Below are 16,927 nucleotides of genomic sequence, written 5' to 3' on the forward strand. Positions count from 1 at the left end.
AGAACATCTGAGGCTCCGAGAAGAAAGAGAGGAAAAACAGAGACAAAGAGAGCTCGAGGAAAAAAGACTGGCATATTGTTATGGCAGAGTTTTTGGCTTTACTTAGAAGTGATATAGATCATTAATCCTGCTCGCATCTAGTATAGGTATTCTTAGCCTGTGTTGGCCCTTTTAAGCCCTTTTTCCAGACCTAGAAGAGGATAGCTGCTTAATATGCCTTTATTCTTGACTTTAACCTGTCTATTGCCTATTGGCTTTGACATATTAGACATATTGGTATGGTTTATGTAGGTATTCTGACAGAGCTAAGGAGCATTTCACCCCTTTCATGCCTACAGGCCTAAAGCTAGAGAGACTCCATCTTGATGGAAGCAGGGAGGCTTTTCAGGGCAAAGGCGAAGTTTATAGTTAAGGCTGTTTTTCACTTGGAGAGAACCGGTCTGGGCCAGCCCTTATCGGTAGGCTGTATTATTCTCTGTGTTGAAGACACCACAAAAGGCTGGCCAGCTGGGTGTGTGTCCTTGATGCGAAGTGGTGCAGAGATCTGGTAAGCGGCGGGCTGATGGATGGAACTTTCCATGAGGAAACAGCATTCTATATTTGTGAAGTACAGAGGCGGAGTCAGGCAGTCAAGCAGAGGGGAGTCGAGGAGTCAGTCGAGGAGAGAGTCCAGCAGAGAGGAGCAGTGGAGTGGAGTTGGCAGAGAGAGAGAGAGGGTTCAATCTGGAGAAGAGCTGAGTTGAATAGTGAGCTGGAACTGAAGGAAGCAGTCAGAAGCAGTGGTTTATCAGGAGGAAGTGTGAATAGCTGGAGTCTGAAGTAATGCCTTTTAGAAGAGATAGAGGAGAGCTCGTGGATTAACCTATGGGAGCAGATGGAATTGGACATTGGTGCAGAGATAGAGCGAATAAGAGAGACAGAATGAACGGTGATCAGAGCGGCAGGAACTATTAAAAGATTGAAGACGCAAGGTGAAGAGACGGTTTGTGTGAGGGAGAGGAGTCCAGAGACAGAGCGATCAGCGCAGAGGTGTACCCAAGAGTGCAGGAGAGGAGAGAGAGCATGAGATGAGCCAAGGCACAGACGAGAGAGGAACCCAGATGACAGCTAGAACAAGACTTCACACTAATCAGGTGATATTGTTTTCATCACATTAGCTACACTTAATCTTTTCCCTTTCAGCGGAGTGTTCCTGTTATGTGTAATCCTTCTCTTTCAAGCGGTGTGTTCTACCTATAGCCTTTGTTAGATTTGCATAAATGTTTATATTACTGTAATAAATGTCCCCAGTTTATAACTAATTGGTGTGTAATCCCTATTCTTGTTCACTAAAGGTAAATGGCACTTCTAGGTGTTTGCTAGGCGCATGAATGGATGAGTAATCCCAATCAGGTGAGTGGTGATCACATAAATAGGGAGTGAGTGGACCTTTGATGCCAAGAGCCGGTAATACACAATAATCTGGACCCACATCTAAAGTTATTATTGTAGTTTCATCCCGAGTAGACAGCTGAGATAATATCCCAATATATATATATATGTATAGGTGTTCATAGGAATGTGGTCGTCGTTTGACATGCGGCGTTAATGAGAGCGACAGGAGGGACACTGTCGTGTAAAGCCACCGGATTGTGGCGTAAACTAAGTGAGAGCGTCAGGAGGGACACTGACGTGTAAAAGGGAGCATTGGGTTCTGCAGGCCCGTGTGTAGACGCACCAGATTGTGTGTCAGATCTGCCCTAGGGTAGAACGGTCTGGGTCGGGGTGACCGCGAGGCCAACTGATGTGAATAAGTGTGGTGTAGGGTATGGATATCCCTAGTAATCAGTGAGTATTCTTAGTATCCCTATAGATTTAGTGGTGTTTTTGATAATATGAGCTTGTATATTGCGAGTTCCCTATCCTCAGGTAGGTACCAGGTGCCTGGATAGGTGGTCCTGAGGACGGAAGGTGAGTACGTTTTGGCTGGGTCATAGGGGCCCCTGGGGGCTGATCCCATCTAAACAGAAAATCCAGCCATTACATTTTGGCGTAGTCGGCATCTTACGAACTCTGTGTGCCTGGCCATGTGTTTAGATTGTCTCCCATGTGTTGTGTGGGAGTGCCCTGAACGCCAATTACATTTTGGCGTAGTCGGCATCTTACGAACTCTGTGTGCCTGGCCATGTGTTTAGATTGTCTCCCATGTGTTGTGTGGGAGTGCCCTGAACGCCAATTACATTTTGGCGTAGTCGTCATCTTACGAAGCCTGTGTGCCTGGCCATGTGTTTAGGGAGGTTCCCATGTGTTGTTAGTGAGTGCCATGAACGCCAATTACATTTTGGCGTAGTCGGACAGTTTACGAACTCTGTGTGCCTGGCCATGTGCTTAGAGAGTTGCCCATGTGTTCTGAGGGAATGCCCTGAACGCTAGTTCCATCTGGCGTAATGTTGCAGTTTATGTAGCCTGTTCGACCTATTGGCTTGAACAGTTGCAGCGTGAGGAGATTGTATTACATCATGGCATTTGGTTTATTCAGGGTGGAAGGAATGGTTTTCATCTTGGTGTTTAAACTGTCAGAGTTGAAGGATGGCATTACATGAGGAAGTCAGTTACATCTTTGTGATGGTCCAATTGTATAAATGTGTGTAAAAAGTGCTTTTAAATTGCCCATTAAATTGCTTGCTGCATCTGCTTATGCTGTGCAATGTGAAATGTGTTCATTTTAATATGCTCTGTGGAGTTTTTAGAATATAGCTCCTTGTAAATATGACTTATAAATAGCGCCATTTTAATGTGCCTTGTGAGGTGCATGTTCTCATGTTGATCTGTCGTGTTGCTTGTGAATGGTGCTTTGAATATATTCCTTGTGAAAAGCGTGTTGTTTTTTTTGAGTTTGTTTATTGTCTTGTAAATATGGCTTTAGAATAGCGCCATTTTAATGTGCTTTGTGAGGTGCATGTTCTCATGTTGATCTGCTGTGTTGCTTGTGAATGGTGCTTTGAATATATTCCTTGTGACAAGCGTGTCGTTTTTTGAGTTTGTTTACTGTCTTGTAAATATGGCTTTAGAATAGCGCCATATTAATGTGGTTTGTGAGGTGCATGTTCTTTTGTTAATCAGTTGTGTTCCTTGTGCATTGCGCCTTGGAGATGTTGTTTGTGAAAGGCTTGTCTTGTAAATATGGCTTGTGAATAGCGCCATGTGGTCATGGCTTGGACAGGGCATGTTCTCATTACGTTTGGCAGGAGAGAGCTGGATCTTTCTCGGGTGCTTGGGGATAACGTTTTTGAAAATGTGTACGTGTTAGCTGTGAACGTGAAGAAATGTGCTAATGATTTTCCCATGTAAAAATGGACGTTGGGAAATGTTTCCATTTGAGCTGCCAAAGGGTTAATATCTTGAGTTGAGGTGGCAGCCTTTATTTTTTACATGCTGTCAACATGCATGGTTATTTGACCTGACTATAAAAGTCAGTGAATTATTTTAAGGATTTTTGATGGTTTGATTTTGACTTTTTTTTTGGTTCCTTGGTCAGCCTACGTGCTTTGTCAGTTTCTTGACGGAAAGGTAACATCTTGTGTTTTGAGGAGGGTTCTGTTCATTTCACATTCCTTTTGAAATGCGTCTACGAATTTGTGTGGGTTCACCTTGGAATTGATGTGGTTATAAATCAACCTTACGGAGAAAGCTGTGTTCTTTTAAAATGAGTGAAATGTTAAAAAGATGACCCGTTAGAATGCATGCTACGGGCTGTTTTCATTAATTATTTCTGTGAGGGGTTTCCATCTAGACAGGAATGTGATGGTTGCAATAATAATAGGTTTAGAATAATAAATCTTGCCCGACAGTGCGTGGTAACATGTGCTTTTAATTAGTGTGAGGCAACCATGTGCTTTTGAATGAAAAAATTTAAAACGTGACATTATTATTTTCCCAAATGTAAAATGAAAATGTATGTTTTTATAAATGTGAACTTAAATACAATGTTGAAATGTATATGTTGTTTTACAAATTATTTCTCTTTGACAAATGGACCATGTTAATTCGTTTCTCAAATGCAACATGTATAATATTGTATGCCAAAGGTAGTTTCCCCTTTAAATGTCTTGCCTTTAGTTTAATTAGTTGGACAAACGTCTTTTTATAAAAAATTGGACCTTTTTTAATTGGCAATACACTGTAACAGAATTGTTTTTTTATTTAATATTAGCCTCCGTTAGTTTGAGAATCAGGCCATGAGAACAGGCAAAAGGAATTTGTTTTTTGACCTTGGCAGCCCAGCTGGTCTGCGCAGACGAACTTTTTTTTCATTCTGCAAGTTTCGATCACGTCCCAGTGTGTTATGATGGGCTACAATCCAATTTTCTTCCGCGCACGGCTTGTTTATTTAAGGGCGGGGTGGCCTGGGCTTCTCTGACCATGGAAATTGGGAGGCTTGCAGTGCCCTGCTGATGCTGTCATCATTTGGCAGTATTTCAATTTTTTTTTTCTCTTCACACTGTAGCATGACTCTTGCCCAGAAGGGTGGGACTGGCTTAGTTAGGATTAGGGTATGTTAGGCCCCACTCAATGTTATTAAAAGTTAAATTTTGAATGTTTTTAATTAATTAGGATATTTTCTTTTCAAATATGAAAGGCACCCGGGGTGCTTTTTAAATGGAAAATTTTATTTTACAAGAATAATGATACTTGTTCTCTGGTTTCTAGGATTGCTGCAGTTGGGGTGCGTGCGTGCATCTGCCCACTCCCTTTATTTGTTTTAGCTTTTTATTTTCATGTTATTATTTTAGTTTATTGTTTTGGATGATGGAACCAGACCAGACCAGACCAGACCAGACCGGGTGATGGATGGCCGCATTGGAGGAAGTACCGAGGATGCAGGGTGGTGGCCTACACTGAAGAATTTGGACATTAAATAATCCCTTGGACAAGCAGGCCCCACTTTTAAAGAACAAGAATAAAAATGTTTTCTTTGTAACAGTATTATAAAAGAATTTGGACATTGAATAATCCCTTGGACAAGCAGGCCCCACTTTTAAAAAGAAATGAAACCCAAACATGTTTTATTTGTTACATGATTGTAAAAGGACTTGATTCATAATCCCTTGTACAAGCAGGCCCCACTTTTAAAAAGAAATGAAACCCAAACATGTTTTATTTGTTACAGGATTATAAAAGGACTTGATCCATACTCCCTTGTACGAGCAGGCCCCACTTTAAAAAAAAATATGTCACCTATTATAGTTTTTCCGAATGAAGGACTTTTTTCAATGATGGCGCACACATGTGCTCCACTGTGTGATTTAAGCTTGATGTTCCACTAGTTATCTTGTAGACTGGGGTTGTAGTTTTTTACTGTTCTTACATTTTCACCTTGATTGATTAATGGGTGGTTACCTTACAATTTGGATTGTTCTGGGTAGAGTGTCTTTTAGTATGATTATGTGTTAATGTTTATCCAGACCTTGCAACAGTTTGTCATGTTTATTTTTCAGATTTCACCTTAAATTGACTAATGTCAGTGGGTAGGCCTCATTTAGGCCTATTGTTATTTTCGTCTCACATATTAGCACCTACACCAATAGTTTCATGAGTCATCATTAGCTTAAGTTGCCTATAGTACGTAAGGCTCATTTAGGCCCTTTCTTGTTTTCTCATTAGAAGTTGAAACACATTTAGCCTTAAGTTGTCCGAAGTAGGCCCATTTAGGCCCCTTGTTGTTTTCATTCAACAAATAAATCCCTACATCACTAGATTTCACCAGTTATCATTAGAAGTTGAGGCACATTTAGTTTGAGGATGCTTTGGTTAGTTTCTGTCGTTATCAGATCCAATCTCAGATATGTTTCAGCATTCGAGTCAAGGGTGCTTTGATTTGTTTTTAGGTTTCTATTCCCTACAATTGAGTTTCAGGTGGAATTTCCTTAAGTTGTCATTGTTTTTAGGGAGTTTTTTAGGTTTTGATTTGTTGATAGATTGTGTTGATGTTTGTTTATTTAGATGTTATTGTTTGTTAGATGTTCGCAAGATAAGGATCTAAGGGTGGATGGCAGGGATATTTAGCAGTGATATAGATCTTAATCTTGCTCACATCTAGGATAGGTATTTTTAGCCTATGTTGATAGATTGTGTTGATGTTTGTTTGTTTGGATGTTATTGTTTATATAGATGCTCGCATGATAAGGATCTAAGGGTGGAATGTTATGGCAGAGTTTTTGGCTTTACTTAGAAGTGATATAGATCATTAATCCTGCTCGCATCTAGTATAGGTATTCTTAGCCTGTGTTGGCCCTTTTAAGCCCTTTTTCCAGACCTAGAAGAGGATAGCTGCTTAATATGCCTTTATTCTTGACTTTAACCTGTCTATTGCCTATTGGCTTTGACATATTAGACATATTGGTATGGTTTATGTAGGTATTCTGACAGAGCTAAGGAGCATTTCACCCCTTTCATGCCTACAGGCCTAAAGCTAGAGAGACTCCATCTTGATGGAAGCAGGGAGGCTTTTCAGGGCAAAGGCGAAGTTTATAGTTAAGGCTGTTTTTCACTTGGAGAGAACCGGTCTGGGCCAGCCCTTATCGGTAGGCTGTATTATTCTCTGTGTTGAAGACACCACAAAAGGCTGGCCAGCTGGGTGTGTGTCCTTGATGCGAAGTGGTGCAGAGATCTGGTAAGCGGCGGGCTGATGGATGGAACTTTCCATGAGGAAACAGCATTCTATATTTGTGAAGTACAGAGGCGGAGTCAGGCAGTCAAGCAGAGGGGAGTCGAGGAGTCAGTCGAGGAGAGAGTCCAGCAGAGAGGAGCAGTGGAGTGGAGTTGGCAGAGAGAGAGAGAGGGTTCAATCTGGAGAAGAGCTGAGTTGAATAGTGAGCTGGAACTGAAGGAAGCAGTCAGAAGCAGTGGTTTATCAGGAGGAAGTGTGAATAGCTGGAGTCTGAAGTAATGCCTTTTAGAAGAGATAGAGGAGAGCTCGTGGATTAACCTATGGGAGCAGATGGAATTGGACATTGGTGCAGAGATAGAGCGAATAAGAGAGACAGAATGAACGGTGATCAGAGCGGCAGGAACTATTAAAAGATTGAAGACGCAAGGTGAAGAGACGGTTTGTGTGAGGGAGAGGAGTCCAGAGACAGAGCGATCAGCGCAGAGGTGTACCCAAGAGTGCAGGAGAGGAGAGAGAGCATGAGATGAGCCAAGGCACAGACGAGAGAGGAACCCAGATGACAGCTAGAACAAGACTTCACACTAATCAGGTGATATTGTTTTCATCACATTAGCTACACTTAATCTTTTCCCTTTCAGCGGAGTGTTCCTGTTATGTGTAATCCTTCTCTTTCAAGCGGTGTGTTCTACCTATAGCCTTTGTTAGATTTGCATAAATGTTTATATTACTGTAATAAATGTCCCCAGTTTATAACTAATTGGTGTGTAATCCCTATTCTTGTTCACTAAAGGTAAATGGCACTTCTAGGTGTTTGCTAGGCGCATGAATGGATGAGTAATCCCAATCAGGTGAGTGGTGATCACATAAATAGGGAGTGAGTGGACCTTTGATGCCAAGAGCCGGTAATACACAATAATCTGGACCCACATCTAAAGTTATTATTGTAGTTTCATCCCGAGTAGACAGCTGAGATAATATCCCAATATATATATATATGTATAGGTGTTCATAGGAATGTGGTCGTCGTTTGACATGCGGCGTTAATGAGAGCGACAGGAGGGACACTGTCGTGTAAAGCCACCGGATTGTGGCGTAAACTAAGTGAGAGCGTCAGGAGGGACACTGACGTGTAAAAGGGAGCATTGGGTTCTGCAGGCCCGTGTGTAGACGCACCAGATTGTGTGTCAGATCTGCCCTAGGGTAGAACGGTCTGGGTCGGGGTGACCGCGAGGCCAACTGATGTGAATAAGTGTGGTGTAGGGTATGGATATCCCTAGTAATCAGTGAGTATTCTTAGTATCCCTATAGATTTAGTGGTGTTTTTGATAATATGAGCTTGTATATTGCGAGTTCCCTATCCTCAGGTAGGTACCAGGTGCCTGGATAGGTGGTCCTGAGGACGGAAGGTGAGTACGTTTTGGCTGGGTCATAGGGGCCCCTGGGGGCTGATCCCATCTAAACAGAAAATCCAGCCATTACACATATGAACATGAGCGCAAATTAGCTGAGATAGACTTACGCAAGCAGAACAAGGAATCCGGGGTGACCGAGCAACCCCGCACCCCAGGAGCAACAGATAAGAAGGTACACATCCCCAAGGATGTCGTTCGAGAATACTTCCGAGAGGACGACATCCAACAATGGTTCAAGGCCTACGAAATAGCTATGACCTCCCACCGGATCGATCGAAGCGACTGGGGAGCCGGTCTATGAGGGAGATTCCTCAATGAGGGCCGCGATGCCCTGCTACAGCTCCCGGACCATCTGATGACCTCCTATGACCATATGAAAGCGGCCCTCCTCACCCGCTATGGGCTCACACCCGAGATGTACCGCCAGAGGTTCAGAGACTGCACCCGCATCCCGGGTACAACTTGGGTGGAGTACGTTAACTATTTCAGCAGAGCCTTCGAGGGTTGGATCAAAGGAAGCAATGTCACAACTTACGAACAGCTCTTCAATCTCATGGTGTGGGAGCATCTGTCAAACAATTGCTTCATCGAACTCCGGCAGCACCTCCTCGACAGCAAATTGTCTGATCCACGGCAGCTCGCAGCCGAAGCTGACCGGTGGGAAATCACCAGAGTGGGCCGAAATGGGTCCTATGAACAGAACCGAAACCACCACGGTCAGCACCGTCCCCGAGGAGGAGGAGGGGGGGGCCAAGGAAGAGGAAAAGACAGCACTCCGGCCGCCCCCGCTGCCAGCACCCCTCCCCCGGCCAACCGGGGCAGCACCCCGGCACGACCAGGATATAGGGCCAATGTCACGTGTCACCGATGCCAGCGAGTCGGCTACTACGCAAACGACCCAAATTGCCCGCAGAACCAGAGCCCGAGACCCCGCCAGGTGGCTGCCGCTGCCCTGGGGGAAGAACAGATCTCCGAGGAACAAGAAGAATATGAGCAAGAACATCAAGAATGGGAGCCAGCCGCCATGGCTCTAGCTTGCTTAGGGGGGAAAGACATGGTCCCGCGGGTCCCCCTACCCGCTAACACCCGGAAGTACAGCCAATGGGTGAGCATCAATGGACGCCGGGCCGAAGCCCTCCGTGACACCGGGGCCAGTGTGACAGCCGTCCGCTGTCACCTGGTGACCCCAGAACAGTTCCTACCAAATATTCTCTGCCCTGTCCGTTCAGCCGATAACTCGGAGAGTCTGTGTCGGATGGCCTGCGTCCCTTTCGAATGGGGAGGGGTCTCCGGCATGTTGAAGGTGACGGTCCGAGATGATGCCCCCGTAGACTGCCTCCTGGGGAATGACCTTGAAAGCTCTCCGTGGGCAGCCGTAGAACGAAGGGAACACCTGGGGATGTTAGGCATCCCGGACTAGGCGTGCATCCCCACCCGATCCATGGCCGCCCGTGCCAATCTCCGACCCGAGGAACCTGAATGGCCGGCGCCTCCTCCCCCGGTCGCTCCAGTCGAAGACGCCGACCGTGCCGTCCCCCCAGAACCAGCTCAACCTCCGGGCCTCTCGGGCCTCGACCAGTGGCATCAGGAGGGGGGGCCCACACAGGAGCAGTTTCGCCAAGAGCAGAAGACCTGTCCCTCCCTCGAGGGACTCCGCCAACAAGCCCTCGCCCAGAGCGCAGGGGATACCTCCGGAACACATTGGGTCTATTGGGACAATGATCTGCTATACAGTGAACAAAGAATCGCGGAGTTAGGAGCCAGTCGAGTGCTAGTGGTGCCCCTCCGTTTTAGAGACTTCTTGCTAAATCTGGCCCACGATGTCCCCCTGGCTGGACACCTGGGTCAGGATAAAACTTACAGCCGCCTAGTGACCCACTTCTTCTGGCCTAAAATGAGGAATGATGTACTCCAGCATTGCCGATCTTGCCCCACGTGCCAAGCCGGTGGGAAGAGCGGCCGCAAACTAAAAGCCCCCCTGCAACCATTTCCAGTGGTCACCACCCCGTTCGAGAGGGTCGGGATAGACATTGTGGGGCCCCTGGACCCCCGCACCGCACAAGGACATCGGTTCATCCTGGTACTGGTGGACCACGCCACCCGCTACCCCGAGGCTGTTCCCCTGCGAACTGTGACAGCCCCGGTAGTCGGCCGGGCCCTGATGGGGATCTTCTCCCGTGTGGGATTCCCCCGAGAAGTCGTCAGCGACAGAGGCACGAACTTTATTTCAAAATATATGAAGTCCCTCTGGCAACAGTGTGCAGTCACCTACCGATTCACGACCCCCTATCACCCTCAAGGAAACGGACTCGTTGAGCGGTTCAACCGCACGCTCAAAGGGATGATTGGGGGGTTGGAAGAGCCCCTCCATCGCCAGTGGGATGTGCTACTGCCGTGCCTCCTCTTCGCATATCGAGAAGTCCCCCAGAAGTCCCTCGGCTTCAGCCCGTTTGAACTGTTGTATGGACACCCCGTACGGGGGCCGCTCAGCCTAGTCAATGAAGGCTGGGAAATGCCCCCTCTAAAAAACCCTCCAGATGTCTTCAGATACCTCCTAACCCTCCGCAACCAGACCCGACGGTTCAGAGAGCTGGCAAAAGCAAACTTGGAGGCCAGTCAAGAGGACATGAAAAAGTGGTATGACCAAAATGCCTCCTCCATCGAATTTGAACCCGGCCAACAAGTATGGGTGATGTCCCCCACCGAACCATGCGCCCTGCAAGACAAGTGGACGGGGCCCTTCAAAGTAGTTGAGCGCAAGGGCCCTGTCACCTATCTCATCGACATGGAGTCTTCACGGAACCCCCTCCGGGTCCTCCACGCTAATAGACTGAAACCCCATTTCGTGCGTTCAGAACTCAGCCTCCTGATGGCCACAGACAATGGAGCCGAAGAAGACTCCGAACCCCTCCCTGACCTCCTACGGACTCGGGAGAAAGACGGCTCCGTGGACGGGGTCCGACTCTCGGAGGCCCTCACCCTGGGACAACGCCAAGAATGTCGAGACCTCCTGCTGCAGTTCGCCAGCTTGTTCTCCCTCACCCCAGGTGTCACCTCCTGGTGTGTGCACGACGTGGACACGGGGGACAGCCCCCCTATCCGCCACCGGGCCTACCGCGTACCAGATCGGGTACGGGCCTGCATTCAAGAAGAAGTAACGAAGATGCTCACGCTCGGGGTTATTGAGCCCTCAGACAGCCCCTGGGCCAGCCCAGTAGTACTGGTCCCCAAAGCAGCCACCCCCGGCACCACACCGGAACTCCGGTTCTGCGTCGACTACCGGGGCTTGAATGCGGTCACCAGAACAGACGCACATCCCATCCCCCGGGCAGATGAGCTAATCGACCGCATGGGAGCTGCCCGCTACCTCAGCATTTTCGACCTGACGGCGGGCTACTGGCAGATCGGCCTCAACCCCGGGCCCAAGAACGATCTGCGTTTTCCACTCCTGACGGCCATTATCATTTCAAAGTCATGCCCTTCGGCATGAAGAATGCCCCAGCAACGTTTCAGCGACTCGTTAATCAGGTCTTGGCCGGACTCGAAGGATTCAGTGCCGCCTACCTAGACGACATCGCTGTATACAGCCACCACTGGTCCGACCACCTCCACCACCTCCGAGAGGTGCTACAGGCCCTTCAGCGAGCTGGCCTCACGATCAAGGCCAGCAAATGCCAGATTGGTCAGGGGTCTCTGACCTACCTCGGACACCAGGTGGGAAACGGCCTGGTGGCCCCTCTACAGCTCAAGATCGCCGCCATCCAGTCCTGGCAGCCCCCCATCACCCAGACCGAGGTACGCGCCTTTCTGGGACTCACGGGCTATTACCGACGGTTCGTGAAGGACTATGGTAGCATAGTGGGGCCCCTCACAGAACTCACGTCCAAAAATCAACCACAGAAGGTCAACTGGACCCCAGATTGTCAAACAGCCTTCGAACAACTGAAGGCCGCCATGTGCTCCGCCCCTGTGCTCCAGGCCCCCGACTACAGCCGGGAATTCGTCGTCCAGACGGATGCCTCCGACCACGGCATTGGGGCGGTCCTGTCTCAATTGAACCCCGAAGGCCTTGATCAGCCAGTGGCCTTCATCAGCCGGCGACTCCTGCCTCGAGAACAACGCTGGAGCACCATGGAGAGGGAGGCCTTCGCCATGGTATGGGCCCTCAAAAAGCTCCGGCCCTATCTTTTTGGCACACACTTTCGGGTACAGACCGACCATCGACCCCTGCAGTGGCTGATGCAGATGTGGGGGGAGAACCCAAAACTACTACGTTGGTCCATCTCCCTACAGGGGATGGACTTCACTGTGGAACATCGACCTGGACAAGACCACGCCAACGCGGATGGCCTGTCACGCTTTTTCCGCCTCGACGAGGAGAGTCCCCAAGAGGATGGGTGACTCTCCCCGCCTTCAGCTGGGGGGGACGCATGTTGGACAGGCCACATGAAGGGCCCGCTCCCCCTCTGCCCGACCAGGCCCGAGCCCGGTCCCTTAAGTGTTACACACCACCACTTCACGTTTTCCGTCCCCTCCGGGACCCCTGCCTCTGAACATCTCGACCTCTTGGGCCCTGTTGGACAGGCCACATGAAGGGCCGCTCTCCCCCCGGCCCGACCAGGCCCGAGCCCGGTCACGCAAGTACCACACACCACCATTGCACGTCCTCCGTCCCCTCAGGGACCCCTGCCTTCGAACATATCGACCTCGTGGGCCCGATCCACTGCTGGCCCGCGCGCCCATCCAGGACGCCATCTTGGACACTCCACCACGAGGCCGCCTGGCCCCCGAGCGACCTCAACCCTGGGCCTAGCCAGGCCTCAGACATCCCGGCACCACCATCCACCCAGGAGGTGAGCGGGCTACTTGACAAGTCAATGGGAGAAAGAGGTGTCGATGGCTCTCCCCCGCCAAGTGCCGCCCGGCCATCGCCTCCCCGGGCGCTGGCTCCACCCCCCTGCTGGGTGTCGGGACACCCTCATCCCGGACCTCCCGACCTCCAGGTGCGAGGGTCCGGACATCAAAGAACATCAGCCCTATAACTGGGGCAGCTCCAGAGCAGGAGGGCAGTTGTATCTTGGAGTCGAGAGACGCAAAGAAGAACTCATCCTTGACGGACTACCGGCGCTGCCGTAGCTCTGCCTTGTGCACCTTTGCCTTGCCTGCTGTGTGCTGCCACAACCTTCGTAACCTTCCGATCCTTCATCGTCGTCGGGACCTGCTGGCGTGGCCGCGGACCGTTTGCAACCATCATCTCATCGGGACCTGCTGGCTCCGCCGCGGACCGTCGTTTCCTTCGTCCATCTCGGGACCTGCTGGCTCCGCCGCGGCCCGATCATCTAGAACGCCGAGCTCAAGGATTGAGAGCTATTTCCACCTTTTTGGTAACAAGACTGTCCCGCTACAGTTTTTACCAAACCAGAGACCAGAATCGAGGGGACCCCTGAGTCCAGACCTCCTTGTACCATTCCATCGTACTTAGAGAATTGCCTATAAAGTCTCGTTGAACTTTACCCTTGTGTGGTGTCCGTCTGTGGGGGGGGGGGGGAAGTTACTTGTCTGTACGATCGCTGGAGACGGCTCTCCCCGGAGACCTCTCCCCTTATCCTCGGCCGACCCTCCCGGTCCGTCTAACAGGCCCGATCCACTACTGGCCCGCGCGGCCGACCTGGGCGCCATCTTGGACAATGCACCACGAGGCCGCGTGGCCTCCGATCGACCCTAACCCTGGGCCTGGCCAGGCCGCAGACATCCCGGCACCACCATCCACCCAGGAGGTGAGCGGACTACTTGGCAGGTCAATGGGAGAAAGAGGTGTCGATGGCTCTCCCCCGCCAGGTACCGCTCGCCCCCAGCCTCCCCGGGCGCCGGCTCCACCCCCCTGCTGGGTGTCTGAACTCCCTCATCCTGGACCCCCCGACCTCCAAGTGCGAGGGTCCTGACATCAAAGGGCAACGGCCCTATAACTGAGGCAGCTCCAGAGCAGGAAGGCAGTTGTATCCTGGAGTCGAGAGACGCAGAGAAGAACTCATCCTTGACGGACTACTGGCGCTGCCGTAGCCCTACTTTGTGAACTATCGTCCTGCCTGCTGGTGCTGCCGCAACCTTCGTAAACCTTCATCGTCGTCGGGACCTGCTGGCGTGGCCGCGGACCGTTTGTACCTCCATCTCCATCGGGACCTGCTGGCTCCGCCGCGGACCGTCGCTACCTTCAACCATCTCGGGACCTGCTGGCTCCGCCGCGGCCCGACCACCTAGAACGCCGAGCTCGAGGATTGAGAGCTATCCATCCACCCATTTGGTAACAAGACTGTCCCGCTACCCCCTCCCCAAACCAGAGACTAGAACCGAGGGGACCCCTGAGTCCAGACCTCCTTGTATCATTTGGCCGTACTCAAAGAATTGCTGATAAAGTATCGTTTAACCTTATCCTTGTGTGGTGTCCGTCTGTGGGGGGGAAGTTACTTGTCTGTACGATCGCTGGAGACGGCTCTCCCCGGAGACCTCTCCCCTTATACTCGGCCGACCCTCCCGGTCCGTCTAACAAAGGCCCACAAAATTTTCACGCCCCTTGGTATGAGCCAAATGGTCCCTTTATGGGACCACCAAGTATGGGCATTTTTTCACAAGCTCCTTTTAATCCACAAAGACCAAGGCTTCAAGGTGCAGAATACCCAGGATGGATCACAAATAACAATAATATCCCATTGATGAACCGCTTTGACTCATTAATGGGTATGGATGGGGTAGACTGACCACTAACTGGGTCTGATCGCATCGCACCTACCATTCTAGATTTGGGAAATAAGGAAAACTCAGGGATACCTTGTAATGATGACTCAGTGTTGGTGACTGTTGATTGTGATACCGTGGGTATTGGCCCATCTCGCGTAGAGAGTGTTGTCACGTTCGGGGGAAATATCTCCTTGGGTTGTGAGAAACACACATCATTACTGCCTGAACAAGACCCCTCCAGTATAAGAAATGCTTTGGGAAGCAACCATGGGATACAGGGGCCTTCTTTAATATCCTTAATATCTTGGAACATTTCCGGATTAACAGGTAGACTGGAAGATGAGGCATGGCTGGATTTTGTGGGAGCCCAGGGAATCCTGTGTTTTCAGGAGACTTGGACTAGGACCATCTGTGACATTGAGGGATTTCAATCATTCACTGTGTTGGCTGTTCCATCAACATCTGGGAGGGCAAAGGGTGGTTTAACGACAGCGTTGTCTATAAAACTACAGAAGATGAAAACCTCGAAACTGGTGGACACAAACTGGTATCAACTATTATTATTAGAACATCTTTTCCCAGAACCGGTGTTGTTAATTAACTGGTATTATAACATCTTTAATGGATATGACATCTCGATAATTCAAAGTTTGGAGGACGCAGTGGGTAAAGCATGTAGCAGGCACCCCTCATCGTCTGTTATTTGGGTGGGCGACTTCAATTGCACGTTGTGCAGTTTTGGAGATTCGAACGTGTGTGGACTGGAGGACTCGAACGCTCAGCCCTTGACCCACTTTAAACATACACCCCAGGGGGATGCTCTGAACAATATTATCATCATGAATGACTTGTGTGTGGTAGATCCCTGGTCTGCCCCCGACATACCGCATATACCAACCTTTCAGAGTACAAGGGGGGAGATGAGCACAATTGATTTTGCCCTGGTATCTAGCAGCTTTTTCAAATATGTTTATAAGTTGGAGGTGGTGGCCAATCCCGCAAGCGACCATAATCCCCTAATGTTGTCATTGTGCTTGCCAGTACAAGAATAACCAAAGATCTGGGAACAGTCAATCAAGTATAGTAAGAATCAGGGTGTTACATTGAAATGGGGGAAGGTAAACGCGATGAAATTGGAGGAAGATATTGTTGAAAATTGTAAAATGGAAATAGAATCATGTCTAGTCCCAGTATCTGACCCCCATCAGGTTATTGAAAGCTTTGAGAAACTGTGTGGTCATGTAGCAAAGCACCTTAGGAAACCAAAGGGGAAGGGAGTCCAAAAGGCCTTTAGATGGTTTGATTCCGTGTGTTCTGCCACACACCGATCGCTAAAACTTGCTCTGCGCCAAAAGCCAAGAAATAAAGAGCTTGTAAGAGCTAGCAGAAAGGCCTATAGGGATGCTATTGTAAAAAGAAAGCAGGACCTAAAAAACGCTGCCTGGGAAGATCTTGAAAAGGCTGCAGTACTAAAAGATAGTAGACTCTTTTGGGAGGTCCTAAATCGACCCCTTTTTAAAAGCGATAATAAAGAATCTATAGTTATGCAGGTCACCGCTGAACAATGGGTCCAACATTTTACTAAGATTTTTAACCCCAATTCCAGTTCGGTTTCGGTTTCAAAATGCTTTATTCGGTTTGTACAGGTACAACCATATAGCAACATTCATAAATGCAGTTGAAATCACATTTGTAAAAAGAAAAAAAGAATAATGAAACTTTTTCTAAAAACAATTACATCGATATCCAAGCCAATCTAGTTAAAACCTGCAAGATATATCGCATTTGTATACAGTAAAAATTGATCACTATATTTAGCAGCAATTTAAAAGTTTAGTGTAAAACATGCCAAGTGGAATAGTGCAAATCAGAAAAGGCCTATGCTGGGCATAAAGTGCAATAGTATGTGCAAAATATGCAAGGATATAACTAAAGTGCAATGTCTTTATAGTCTCTGTTGGACAGGCCACGTGAAGGGCCGCTCCCCCTCTGCCCGACCAGGCCCGAGCCCGGTCCCTCAAGTGTCACACACCACCACTTCACGTTTTCCGTCCCCTCCGGGACCCTTGCCTCTAAACATATCGACCTCGTGGGCCCGATCCACTACTGGCCCGCGCGCCCAGCCTGGGCG

At 49.1% G+C, this 16,927-nt stretch overlaps 1 long non-coding RNA gene across 1 annotated transcript; it reads left to right on the plus strand.

Annotated features, from left to right (window-relative positions):
- The first annotated feature begins 785 nt into the window (after positions 1-785).
- On the plus strand, positions 786-4,931 carry LOC147736760 (uncharacterized). The gene is made up of 2 exons (XR_015307577.1): positions 786-1,133; positions 4,690-4,931. It is a non-coding gene; the product is annotated as an uncharacterized LOC147736760 (long non-coding RNA).
- Positions 4,932-16,927: the final 11,996 nt, after the last annotated feature.

The sequence above is a fragment of the Lissotriton vulgaris genome, chromosome 1_2, assembly GCF_964263255.1.
Source record: "Lissotriton vulgaris chromosome 1_2, aLisVul1.2, whole genome shotgun sequence".
In the NCBI taxonomy this organism is placed as follows: domain Eukaryota; kingdom Metazoa; phylum Chordata; class Amphibia; order Caudata; family Salamandridae; genus Lissotriton; species Lissotriton vulgaris.